Source organism: Mus caroli, unplaced genomic scaffold, assembly GCF_978045245.1.
Source record: "Mus caroli unplaced genomic scaffold, Mus_caroli_1 scaffold_20, whole genome shotgun sequence".
Classification (NCBI taxonomy): domain Eukaryota; kingdom Metazoa; phylum Chordata; class Mammalia; order Rodentia; family Muridae; genus Mus; species Mus caroli.
Genome location: NW_028227275.1, coordinates 50,762,604 through 50,775,013, shown reverse-complemented (window position 1 = coordinate 50,775,013; position 12,410 = coordinate 50,762,604).

The window sequence follows — 12,410 nt, the reverse complement described above, 5'->3', positions numbered from 1 at the left end:
GGTGAAGTAGCCATCTGGCTTCCATGACTCAGTTTCCCTACTCATCACACTGTTCTGTGAACATAACTTTGCTTTCCAACATGCAGAGTGGGGAATTAGAACAAATGATGCTGAACTAGGGCATTTCTGGCCTCAAAAGTAGAGAGGTCGATTAAAGGTAATTTATATTGTTTTGTTCAAATGTTTATCCATTTTCTAAGATGGCAACTCAGGACTATGTAGGGGAGGGAGGGCTTTTGTTTTGTTTGGGGAAAAAAAACCACCTTTCTCCCCCCACTCTCTACCTTTTTAGACTCAGCAGCCAGGGATCAAGAGTTGGGCAGAAAGAAAGACTAATATCAGAAAAACGATGCCTCTCATATGTGGGGACTTCATGGGAAGACATAGAAACAACAGAGGAGTGAGATCTGGGGGCTTAGAGAACACACAGGACAGTAGCTATGGAAAAGGGAGTTGACAGAATGGCTCTAGGGGTAGCTGATGGTGGGAAAGACGTGGGAAGAGGAGTGTGCCCTGCAGATTCCAGTTGGAGCCTTGTACATTGATTGACATTGTCAGTTCCCAAAGATGCAGAGTCCCCTTCTCTTCCTATGGGAGCAGGGACACCTTTCCAGGCAGAATTCTGTATCACTTGTATGAAGGTAAGTTTGCACCCTGCTGTAAGACAGAAGAGGGGAGAGTAGGGAGCCTGTTGTTTTCAGCTCAAAGCTGTCCTCATGGGTACGCACATGATGGGGAGGGGGGCATATCTGAGGTGCTTCCACTGTATATTTTATTTAAAACAGAAAAAAAACATGATTACACTTTTTGCTTTAAATGCACTAACTGAAAGGACTCAATTTAGAATAAAAGTATGGGTTTAAAACGCTCTCGGCAGGCTTATTATCTCTTGGATAAAGACTAATGTGTCACTTAGAAAGTATCTTCAAGAAAGGGAACAAACAAAAAGCCACTCAGACAAAAGTGCCGTTCAGAATAACAGGCCGAGAGGCTGGGATGTAGTCTGTAAGTTGAGTACTTGCCTTGAGTACACAGAGACCTGGATTCTGTCCCTAACATCACTTAAGCCAAGCGTGGTGGTGCATACCTGTCATCCCTGTACACCAGAGGTGGAGGCAGGCTGATCCGAAGTACAAGGTTCTCCTCCGTTACATAATGTGTTCCAGGCCAGCCTGGGTCACATGAAACTCTGTCTCAAACACCAAACCAAACCAAACCAAACCAAAACACAGCTCCCCATTGAAGTGACAGGCCAGGAGACTACAGAAAAACCCAGGAAAGTGCCACATTCAGGAGGCAGAATCCAGAGAGGTCACATGGGGAAAGAGAATCATACAGCAGGCTGAGGGGCCGAGGTCACGGCAGAATCATTTGTGGGGGACAAAGAAGGGTTGTGGGTGGTTTCTCCCTCCAGACTCTGATGTTTCTTTTCCTTTCCTTTCCTTTCCTTTCCTTTCCTTTCCTTTCCTTTCCTTTCCTTTCCTTTCCTTTCCTTCCCTTCCCTTCCCTTCCCTTTTCCTTTTCCTTTTCCTTTTCCTTTTCCTTTTCCTTTTCCTTTTCCTTTTCCTTTTCCTTTTCCTTTTCCTTTTCCTTTTCCTTTTCCTTTCCCTTTTCCTTTTCCTTTTTCTCCTCTTTTAGTTTCACCACTTACAGAGAGCTCAGTAAGACAAGTAGAAGTACTAACTTCCAAGGCTGATGACCTGAGTTTAATTCTCAGGATCCACATGGTAGAACTGACTCTAAGCTGTCCTCTGACCTCCACATGCACAGCATGATATACCTCCCCTCTCCACACACTGGTACATACACACAAACGAAATAAGAGGGAACAAAACTTAGGGGCATGGGTGGTATAGTCACAATCAGCCAATTCATTCTAAAAAAGGAAAGAAGGAGAAAAAAAAGAAAAAAAAAACCAAGCTAAGGTAACATTCTATCACCGTAAAGTAACATTTCTCTACAAAATAAAACAGAAAGGAAGGCGAAGCCTCTTCTCTCTCCATAGTGAAACTGTCTGTGGCGTCTGTACAAAGAAGACAGTTCAGCACTGACAGTGTGTGAACAACAGACATGAAGGGAAACTTAGACAAATTGATACGGCCAGGCGGCACCGTCTGTTGGCGCTGGCTGAGTCCCATTCAGACTGGGTACTCTTACGGTATCTCTATAATCATACCATCATCCATACCTGGTATTCTTTTGTGACTGACACCCTTTGGCACCACAGAATCACAGCTATCCAAGGAGATGTAGAAACAAAGAGAAGGGAAGTAAACACTTGTAGGCATGGGTGGGCATGGTGGTCCTTGCCGCTTCACCAGATAACAGAGAAGGAGACCAAATCCTTTCTCCAGGTAACAAGGGTACGAGCAGTGAACATTCCCGTGTGATATCTGCATTTATTTCTTTAGAGCCATTGCTTGGTGGTGCTGGGCTAGGTGTTGGGGCTGCTCTGAACGTGGACTTGTCAGAGATAACACAGTGTGGGGGGATTTAGCTTTGATCCTGGTCCCAACCAGCTCTACAGCTTTATCTGAACATTTGTTAAGCGGGAAAGGCTGCATGCAGCCAAGCAGGAAATTGACTGTGATCTCTCTTGAAACCAGACCAGCATTTCAAGAGCCAGCATCCGTGAGGGACCCAGAGGTAGGGAGTGGGATGGTGCAGAACTGTGCTGAAAGGATGATGGAGGGACGGAGTGGAGGAAAGATATCCCTCCCTCCATAGTTGTGGATGCTCAGGACAGGAGGGTGTGGTAGTAGAGGTGGGACTCGGTGCTGAGATGGGCACAGAGACCAGGCACAGATGTTTGAGACCAGGAGGAAGGTGCCGTCTGTGCTCCATGGTGGGGCATGTACCTTATATGAGCATCCTTCCATGGGGTGTGTACCTTATATGAACATCCTTCCTGTGTCCTTAGACTCCTGTAGGCCATGAATGTAAAGTTCTGGGTTCACAGACATAAGCTTATCACAGATCCTTTTATACACTGACTCTTTTGCCTTAACCTGCTAGGAGAAGAGAGACAGGGTGGTTTTAGTGGGTAGGAAGCTGCAATGGGGGTAGTGGAGGGATGGCCCAGTTAGTAAAGCATTTGCTTTACAAATAGGAGGAACTGAGTTTGATGCCCAGAACCCAGGTCAAAATGCCAGGCATGGTAGTCGATGCTTATAATCCCAGTGCTGTGGAAGTGGAGGCAGGAGGAGTCTTTGGGGCTCACTGGCTGGCTAGCCTGCTTAAATAGTGAGCTCTGGGCCAGTGAGAGACCCTGCTCCAAAGAAAGTGGTCAGCCTTCTGAAGATGACACCAAGATGTCTTCTGGCCTCCACCTATGCGTGCGCGCGCACACACACACACACACACACATATACCAAAAAAGAATGTGCAATGATTGAAGATAGCAGTTTCCTGTTCCCCTCTCCTTCTATCACGGGTATGAATTAGTAGTGCAGAAGTTGAAAATGGTGGGAAAATAACCAGAAAGTAACTGGATGATAAGAATGCAGGGTATAAAATGAGATGGGTTTGATGGGAAGGCTATCTGTAATTCATCAAACAAAAAGGTTCATTCACTTGGTAAGTGATGGAGCGCGGTTTGCTTCTGAGCTTCCTGGTGGACAAAGCAAAGAGGTGACCCCTCTCTGCTGTCCTGAAAGATGGTCTTAATATCTCCATGAGCAATAAACAGCAAGTGTCATGGAGCTTGTTCTTAGAAAATCTCCTTCCCTGGAGGTCTACCCCAAAGCACAGTCATACGAAAGCCACAAATACGTGTGGACTAATGGATGTAGCCATTGTCATTGCAGGAACCTTTGCAGCAGATTAGAGCTCCCTTTAATTTAAAAATTTCTGTTTTATTTATTGTTACCATGTGTGCATTTGCACTAATGTGCGTATGTAGGCGTGTGTAGGTGTGGTACCTGTGAGTTACATGTGTGGAGGCTGGGGGCTAATGCTGAGTATCTTCCTTTATCGTTCTCATTTTCACCTTGTTTTTGGAGACAGGGTCTCTCCCTGAATCTGGAGCTCACCATGTCAATTAGCCTGGCTGGCTAGCATGGATCTGCCCATGCTGAGGTGACAGACTTGCATCACCATGCCTGACTTTCAGAACGCTGGCCCTTAAAATTGCACAGCAAGCTCTTTATCCACAGAGCTATCCTTCCAGCTTTGAATCCCCCTCTCGTGGTTGCTCTTCAGCCCAGAGGCTCTTAGCTAAGAAGCCCTTGTTCTGAACACTGATGGGGATGGGGCACGATGTTGACAGCAGGTAGGGTGCGGACAGAGGTGCTCTAGAGCCAACTCAGAGCTTAATGCATTCTCTCCCCACCCCTGTCTCTGTCTGTCTGATTCTCTCTTTCTCTGTCTCTGTCTCTGTCTCTGTCTCTCTCTGTCTCTCTCTGTCTCTCTCTGTCTCTCTCTGTCTCTCTCTCTCTCTCTCTCTCTCTCTCTCTCTCTCTGTGTGTGTGTGTGTGTGTGTGTGTGTGTGTGTGTGTGTGTGTGTATGGCAGGGACAGCACAACTGTGCTTCTGAACACGGGGCTTCACACTGTGATGTTTGGAATACAACATGGCACTGGAAAACACCTAGGCACCCTGCAGATGGAGAACCATTTAAATCAGAGGGCTGGCACAACACAGGTTTACAGATAAAGGAGATCCTTGGCTGCATAGTTTACTCCCAGTTATACAAGCCCTGCCTTGTACTGCAATACCCACTGCCTGTCCCTGGTCCAGGCTCCAGTCGGTGTGGGGAATTAACTGGATAAGATGAGAGAGCAGACACTGGCTCGGCCCAGGCCAGTTATTGGTGTATCTGTGACCAACGGAGATACTTCACAATATGGATGGACATCAGAGAAAAGGTACTTCAGTAAATAATGGCACAGCCATGCAAGATGGAAACGCTTTAGTGCAGACGATTAAATAAGAAGTTATTGGTATGGAAGGATGTCTATGGAATATTGACAAGTGAAAAGTAGTTTGCAGAATGTGTGTGTGTGTGTGTGTGTGTGTGTGAGAGAGAGAGAGAGAGAGAGAGAGAGAGAGAGAGAGAGAGAGAGAGAGAGATACAGACATCTACCTGTCAATGTACAAGGTAGGTTCTAGATAATTTTTGCCTTCTCTCTTATGATGCAGTGTTAAAGCTTTTAACTTTTTTTCTTTTGGTTGAGCCTGCACGTGTTACAAGTTACATCCATTTAATTTGTTAACTCCTTTTTTTAATTTTTAATTTTCATCTTATATGTCTGGATGTTTCGCTTGCATGCATGTATCTTTACCACATATGTGTCTGGTGCCCAAAGAGGCCAGAAGCAGGAACTGAATCCCCTGGAGTAGAAGGCATTTGTGAGCTGCCATGTGGGTAGCGGGGCTCAAGTTCTCTGCAAGAGCAGCTGGTACTCTTACTCACTGAGCATCTCTCCAGACCTTAAATTCATTTTTTAAAAAACTATTAATTGACTCATGTAAGATAGGTTATAAAAATAATCTAGGAAGGCTGGGTGTGATGGCTTAAACCCACAACCCCAGCGTTCCTCAGGCAGAGGCAAAATGGCTGCAAGTTTGAGGCCAGACAAGACTAACTAATGAGAGATGTCTCCCAAATAAGCAAGCAGGCAAACGAACAAACAGGTATCAAGGGAATATGTTCATGGTCTGAAACTTGGAAATTTACTCTTAAAAACTAGGAAACCAAACCTACATTTTGTACAATTAATATACCCTAAAAAATTAATAAGGATCCCGTCCAGTTCCACATTGAGAGCCTCACAGGCAACACTGTCCACCCTGCCAAGTTTTAAAAGAGAGTCATTTCTAAGCTGTCCAAAATCTCTCTGCTTTCCATACCAGAGTGTACTGAATGGCTTTTGTAGATGCTAGACACCTGGTTTCTTAGCAGTTTCTAAATGTCATTCTCCCAGTGAAACCACACCGGGTAAAGCTGGCTTTTGGCTCCCGAAGAAAAATAGAAACAGAGCTTGCAATTTGAAATCACAAAGCAATATGAGCTCGAATTTAAAACCCTCAGTATACATGTTCCAGCCACTTCAAAGGATAGTCTCTCCCTTACCTTCTAACTGCCTGCATGAGATGTGCCTGTGTTACCCAAGTTCAGCGTCTAGGGGACTGACTTTTTTTTTTTAGCATCTTCACTAATTGGGCTGGGTGTAGATGAGTTGGTCCTCTGTTTGCCTAGCATGCATGAAGTCTGCATTCTATTCCCAGAACCTCAAAAATAAGTGTGGTAGTGCATGCTTGTAATCCCAGCACTCGGGGCACAGAGCCAGGAAGATCAGGAGATCAGGGTTATCCTCAGCTACATATTGAAGTTGACATTAGCCTAAGCTAGACCAGAGCCCAGCTCAAAAACGAAACAAAACAAAACAAAAAGAAAACAACAGCTGAAGGAGTGGCTTAGCAGTTAAGAAGAGATTACTGCTCTTGCAGAGGACCTAGGTTCGGTTCCCTAGGCTGCTCACAACTGTCTATAACTCATGTTTTAGGGGACCCGATATATCTACACACACACACACACACACACACACACACACACACACACACACACACACACAAACACACACACGGGGCGAGGGAGGGAGAGAGGGAGAGAGAGGCAAACTGACTGACTGACTGACAGACTGATCTACTATGGATATGACAAATCTTGAGGCATGTGAGCTTCAAAACCTCCAGTCACTCCAGTAAAGACTCAGAGGGGAGGTGTGGGGTGAATGAAAATACCCTGGATGCTGGACCTCAAGACCCACAGGTCAAAAGCAGCCTTCCTTAGTGCAGATAGCTTTTATAGACAGTGATGGTGGCATTGATCGTGTATTTTAAATCTTCTCAAAGTTAACCAAAGGATACATTGGCAAACTTTAGCAACAATCGAAAACAGCCATAAACACAGGATCCTCCTGCCTCAGCACCCTGAGTCGCTCTAAGATACTCTTAAAAAAAGGCAGGAGTGCTGCCGGGCGGTGGTGGCGCACGCCTTTAATCCCAGCACTTGGGAGGCAGAGGCAGGCGGATTTCTGAGTTCGAAGCCAGCCTGGTCTACAGAGTGAGTTCCAGGACAGCCAGGGCTACACAGAGAAACCCTGTCTCAAAACAACAACAACAACAACAACAAACAAACAGGAGTGCTGGGAAGGAACTTCCTCCCCAGGGTTCAGGGCTGGGCCTGGGTGTAGTCAGTGGCCGGGAGCTTGCCTGGCATGCATGATGTTCTGGGCTCCATCATCAGGACTGTGGTGGTCTAGGAGGTGCTTATCTGATTTAAGGATAAATAGTGAGGCAAGCTCCAAATGAAAACTAGACATAGCTCTGTAAATTCTGCAAACCACAAAGCAATGTGAGCAAAAGTCTAAGGTATCTATCTGATAAGCAAGAACAATAGGAGAAAGGATCGGTTCTTTTAACCTTTGCTGCGTGTTGATGGGCTGAGGCACCACTATACGCAGCGGGGAAGCAAAACACCTGAATACTTAAAAGATAAGAGCCTCAGGGGCAGATGAAAACATAAGCAGTTTTTAAAAAATATTTAAAATGTCCAATAAGCATATATATATATAGATATGCTTATTGGACATTTTAAATACACACACACACATCTATATAAACAAAATAACCAAAAATTTACTCAGTAGTAAAAAATATTTTTTCTCTCTAAAATTGCTTCATTTTTCATTTTTTTCTTTCTTAAGAACAGTAAGCAACACCCCCCCCCCAAAAAAAAAAAGCCTGGCATGGTGGCGCACGCCTTTAATCCCAGCACTTGAGAGCGGATTTCTGAGTTCAAGGCCAGCCTGGTCTACAAAGTGAGTTCCAGGACAGCCAGGGCTATAGAGAAACCCTGTCTCCAAAAACCAAAACAAAAAACAAAACAAAACAAAAAAAAACAGTAAGCAGGGTAGCACATTTCTTTAATTCCTTTAGTTAATACCTCTAATTTTAGTTAATGCCCTTGGGAAGCAGAGGCAGGACTCACACGGGAAAGAGAAGCAACGTCCACAGCTGTCCTCTGACCTCTGCTATGTGCACCACGGCAATGCATGCCTACTACAGCCATAAAATAAATAATTACTTGTTAATAAACATATGAAAACTTTAAATTGTTTCAAGATTGTATGTGTCTAAAGCCCTCTGTGCTCATGTTGTAGCATGTATGAATGTGAAGGACTGAACCCGTTTGAGGCATTTTGGAACAGGTGAATTGTGGGTTGTTAGCCTTGGGAAGGAACCTCTTATTTCTGTCTTTACAATTCTTTTTTTTTTCTTTTAGATTTTTCTTTATTTACATTTCAAATGTTATCCCCTTTCCTGGTTTCCTCTCTGACAAGATCTGAAGAAGCCTTGGTTGTTCTCAAAGTTGCTACACAACTAAGGATGCTTTGATCCTCTTGCCTCCAGCCGCAGGGTGCTGGATTTACCGCACACACCACCTGTGTGGTCTGTGTGGTGCTGGGGATGGAGCCAGGGCTTCCAGCATGCCAGGCAGCGGTGGTCTACCTGTTGAACTTTATGCCCGGTGCCACTTATGCCTTGTACTTAATTCTTAAATTCATGACGGGTCCTGCACCTGAAAATAAGGAGGGTGCTTGAAGAACTGATTATGTCACATTAAAAAGCACATTCTGTCTCATTAAACACACAAACACCTGGCAAATGACGCAGGGGAAAGTCGCATCATGATGATTAAGAACTGGAGCCCTAATTTTATTCTTTTCAGTCTTAATTTTTTTAAATATAACAAAGAACAGTAGCTTTTATCTATGAGAGGTAAAAATCATTATTATAGCCAGGTGTAGTGGCACAAGCTTTTAAACCGAGCACTCAGGAGGTAGAGACAAGCAGACCTCTATAAGTTTGAAGCAAGCCTGGTCTACATAGCAAGTTCCAGGCCAGCCAGGACTACACAGTGAGACTCTGTTTTTAAACATATACATAAAACCTACAAAAGGTCTTTACATCCCCGAGGCTCAATGTATCTTCCTTCAACCTCTACGCACTTTCTTAGGTGAAGTGGCTTTAAGTTATAAGCAATGATCGCAAGTGTTCATTTAGGGGCAGGGGGATTGCAATGAACACTCACTGTTTAACCTGTTTCTAGACTTTGGATATCCTCCTGCAAACAAAACCAAAAATAACAAACAAACCAAAACAAACAAAAACCCGTGTCAAACGCGTAGCTCACCTTGTGATATGCTCCTACTCTGGGAAAGCTTTATATGCTCCGACTCTGGGAAAGCTTCCGTAGTTTATTTTCTTTTTTTCTATCTTAATCACAGAAAGGTACATAGTTTATTTTCTTTTTTTCTACCTTAATCACAGAAAGGTACATAGTAACCAAACAGAAAATCTATTTACCTTCCATAACAGAAAAATGTAGACACAAAACTGAGTTTGTCATGTAATTCTTTTTCCTCTATGCCTCTTTTTTTGGTCTCTTGACTTTTAACATTGTTTTTAAAATAGAAGATATTTTTTGATGTCATCTATGCAATATATCTTGATCTCATCCATCCTCAGATCCCTAATCCCTCCCACCCCCAGGGACCCCCAGCATATCACCCACACCCTCCCCTGATCACATCCTGTTGGAATGCTGAGTCATTTTCTTGGCTGGATCTTAAGCAGGTACCTGTAGCTGCAGGGAATTCAGGTGTGCAATGGTCATGTCACGTCCAGAAGGCATCGTGCCATACCATTGTCCTCCCTATCCTTCCTCTCTTAGATTCCTTCCATCCCTCGTTGGCAATGGTCCCCGAATCTCCAGGGAGGGACTTGATATCTATGTCCTGTTTAGGGCCGAACTCTCAATACTCACTTAGTCTCACTTCTTTGACTGTTATGCATCTTTGCCTTGGCTGCTGCACACTGTAGAGAGGCTTCTCTGGCCAGGGTTGAGGGCAGCACTAATCTATGCATGTAAACTTAAGTGTTTAGAAGACAGGTTGACAGGGGCTCCATTTAGCAAGACAGTGGTAGTAGGCTTTCCCTAGGACTGGCAGTTTCTTATGCAGTGAACACACATCTATATAAAGTACCAACAAATTAAGGAGTTTGCTCAAGAGAGATGAAATCTCATCCTACAGTCTAGAAGATGGTGTTGAGTCCTTTGAAATCAGTTACATGGAGACCGTCACTCAGATCCTCTGAAAGAACTGAAGGTGCTCATGACCACTGAACCATCTGCCCGGTCCCCTAACTGTCATTAAAGGGGGTGCATTTTATTGCAATTATGTTATATATCAGCCAAGTTGGTTTTTTAATTTTTTTAAGGTTTTCCCATGTAGGGCCAACTATATAATTAAGATGGCTATAGAGCATGAAATACAGCCGGAGAGCAGAGGGTGGAGTGAAACAGTCTACACAGAATGCACACGTTCCCTGTTCATGCTTCACTTACCTCAGTTTTTAGCTTGATAGAGTGCTGGGCCCTCCCCAAGACATCGAGCCTGGACCCCCTCCCTGTCTTTCACTCCCCACAGAGCATTTCATGGAGGCTGTGCCACCCCAATCAATCCATCTTCCCACCGAACTTTAGGATGTTTTTTTGTTTTGCACCATTATCAACACCTTCCCTCCCCCACCACCTGCCTCTCACAAACCTAAAAAGAAAGAAAGAGAAAAAGGCTCCGTGATGAGTGGATTAAGAGTTTAAGGAGGCAGGGGCTGATGGGCAGGGGCCCGTATCAGAGTTCTGTCCCACTATGATTATTTTAAAAGAATGACGTAAGTTTTCTGGGTATCAGAATTCTATCCCACTGAGTTTATTTTGAGAGAATGATGTAAGTTTTATTTTAAAAATTCAGTCTTGAAAATATGACATTGGACACGAAGTATGAATCACATCCTGCTTCAGCGAGCCTTTGACAAGATGTTGCAGAAAACAGCTTTACAATGTGGGGGGCCTGTGTGCAACTTACTGTCAGTCAGTGCTGGAGACCAGGGGCATGGGGCCTCCAGAAGCACCTTCCACCTTCCACACAGCGCGAAAAGAAGACACACTGATGATGGTCAGGTCCCAGTGACTCAAAATTCATTTTTTTATTTTTTTATTTTTATTTTTTAGATAAATTGGGTAGGCACAAGTGTTAGTGCATGGAGCTCAGACATGGCTTTTTATGGTAGAGCTGCAGAGCTGACTCCCACCAGTGACTGTAGCCATCAAATCCTAAGGTATTTTTTAATCCCCTTGCCTGGCTCCTGACCAATAGCCAAACCCGCAAAAGTGCATTGTTTGGATAGCATAGTCTCTGGGCTGCGATTAAGCTCTAAGAGTTTAAGAACTCTAAGAAAGCAATTTGTGTTCAGGTATGCGTGACCAGCATCTCCCAGGAGAAGCCATCTTTTAAACCAACTCTAGAGAAGGCAGGCCTCTTACTGAAGACGGAGCAGGGACTAATGGCCCCTCAGTAGGCATTGGCATTGGCTGTGGACATTTTGGGAAGGAGCTCTTCCAGAGCCTTCAGTTTCAATGTTTGTAGCCGACAGATGAATGTTTGTATGAGTCCATGTGTTCACTTATAAACACCCCGAGGTGTCCCTGGATGCCTTCCGTGGCCCCTTCTCAGGTTACAAACTTCTTGGACCTGTAGCAGCCTCAAGGAAGCCAGACATAGCAAACTGGAAGAGTGCTATACCCTGCCAGCCCCACCCTGGTACAAGACTTGAGGACTGGCACATATGTCTGTCACCCACTCCGTGGTCAACCGAAGCAAGTTAGTGAGACTCTTGACTCCACAAACAAAATTTTTAAAATGAAGGAAAGGTTGAGCTTATAGCTCAGTGGCAGGGCTTTTTTTTTGATGTGTGTGGGGCATGGGTTCACCCTCAGCATTGCAAGACAAATGCTCATCTAGAGATTGACTGGCCTCTGGATTGCCAGTTGGAGGCCTTAAAGAGGGGAAAGTCTATACTGTGGACTCATGTCTCAGCTATGGCCAGTGAGACTCTCTCAGCATCAGTGACTTCGTCTCCAAAGTTGGGCAAAGTCCTGGAATTTGCCAGCAATCCTTGGGCCTCAGCCGCTCCTCTAGAGAGAGGAGAGGGTGATGTGTTGGAAGGCCTCTCCGTAGGACACTGCATCTCTGCTGGCTGGGCTTCTTGGTAATGGTTTCTGCTGATGCCGAGGTGCAGTTGGGTCTGGTAGATCTGAAGCCCCTATGGCAGCTCTTTCCCTCAGTCACTTCTGGAAGTGAGGGCTGGGCCACTAGGGTTATGGGCCAATGAGCACTCTTCCCTTGAGTGCTTAAGATGTTGCCAAAGGTCCCTTTGTAACTCCCCTCCCCCAAGGAAGCCTCTCAGACCAGAGGTGCACTGCATCTATAGATCCAGATCCTGGAGGGGGTGGCTGCTAAGATGGTGACGATAAGACTGTTTCAGACACATAAAGCTTTGCT